Below are 1,472 nucleotides of genomic sequence, written 5' to 3'. Positions count from 1 at the left end.
GTACACCGGGTGGTTGCCCTGGCAGTTGGCACAACGGTACTCATTGCTGCAAGTCTCTGGCGAATGGTCTTTGCCAGAGCACTTTGGGCAGGTGGAGTGTCCGCGGCAGACAAGCGAACTGTGCCCAAAATGCTGGCACTTGAAACAACGTCTTGGGTTTGGAATGTATGGTCTGACATTGCAACTGAGGTAACCAGCTTTTATATTAGAAGGTAACGCATGTAGTTGAAAAGAAAGAATAATGTGCTTGGTTGGGATTTCCTTACCATCCCTCCTCATAATGATCCGTTTTGCAGAGACCACGCCCTGCTCACTCAGTCCATCTTCAATCTCAGATTCTGTGCATTCCAGGAGTTCATCTTCTGATATTACACCTTTGGTTATGTTCAGTGTGCGGTGTACGTTAACACTTACAGGTATGTTCCCGATGTTTGACAGTGTCTGTAGTGCCGTGCTTTGATGTTTGTTCTGTACTTCGACCTGGATATCCCCAGCATTCAGTTTTCTTGCATTATAAGATTTACCGATTACTTTTTCGAGTTCCTTCGCCACAATAAAAGGAGAAATTTTCGCAAGTGGCTTTCCCTCTTCCTTAGACTGAATTATTAGGAACTTCGGAAACCAAGGGTCTGGAGACAGATCAAGCAGATTCGGTTCAGGTCTCTCGGTGCGGCTCCGTTTTAGGCGCCGATCTGTTTTTTTAGAGTGGTGGTTATCCATATAAGAAGATATTATTGTTCAGTGCAGCAGGCGTGTCGCCCACCATGGAGCCCAACTTAGGGAACGTGCCCCGCACGCTAACACCTACCTCTGCACTATACCCTAGTGCAGCTTCTGGAGAGTGAAAAGACTGCCCAAGGTTGACCCTTGCCGCCAAAGAAGGTGAAGGGAGGAAAAGGAAGACAGTGAAGGAGTACAGAAAGAAAAAGTAATGAAAGGGGAGATGGCGACTAGCTGAATAATCCTGGCCGGGCCTTCCAGGACCACCCGTCTATGGGAAGCAGGGGCCAAAGCGGTGTGTTGCTTTCCCGGAGGGGCCCCGAAGGGTCCTAAACAACCTCCGGGTCCACTCAACCGCCAGGATCCCCCTTTCCCCAGACACGGGAAAGCCACGCACAGCTATAGGTGGGGGTCTCCCTCCTGCGGCGACCCAACCGTGAATGCAGGAGGGGGCTACTGCGGCTGCTGCCGGGCGATGGGGGCGCCAAGTTCCCGACGCCGGGTTTAACCGCCATCGTTAAAACAGCATGGCGCGTGGGGTGGAAATTCTTGTTTCTCTTTTTAAATTTGATTTGTTCATCCTTAACAATGTGCTCTCGTTCGCACTCACAAGGCTTCCCATGCATTTTAATCAAACTGTCATGTCAAGTCATGCACGTCCCACGGAGACTGCGGATTAAGCATTACAGTGCTTCCGACGGGTGAGAAAACTTCTACTTGCATCCGCGTTTTTCTTTACCGCTTCTCGCATA

The 1,472-nt window shown here is 50.1% G+C and overlaps 1 long non-coding RNA gene across 1 annotated transcript; it reads left to right on the top strand.

Moving 5' to 3' along the window:
• On the top strand, positions 1-887 carry LOC135395514 (uncharacterized). The gene is made up of 3 exons (XR_010423135.1): positions 1-189; positions 297-416; positions 743-887. It is a non-coding gene; the product is annotated as an uncharacterized LOC135395514 (long non-coding RNA).
• Positions 888-1,472: the final 585 nt, after the last annotated feature.

This window comes from Ornithodoros turicata, chromosome 5, assembly GCF_037126465.1.
Source record: "Ornithodoros turicata isolate Travis chromosome 5, ASM3712646v1, whole genome shotgun sequence".
In the NCBI taxonomy this organism is placed as follows: Eukaryota; Metazoa; Arthropoda; class Arachnida; order Ixodida; family Argasidae; genus Ornithodoros; species Ornithodoros turicata.
The sequence above is the reverse complement of the archived record's forward strand: the minus strand, read 5'-3'. Positions and strand labels throughout refer to the sequence as shown.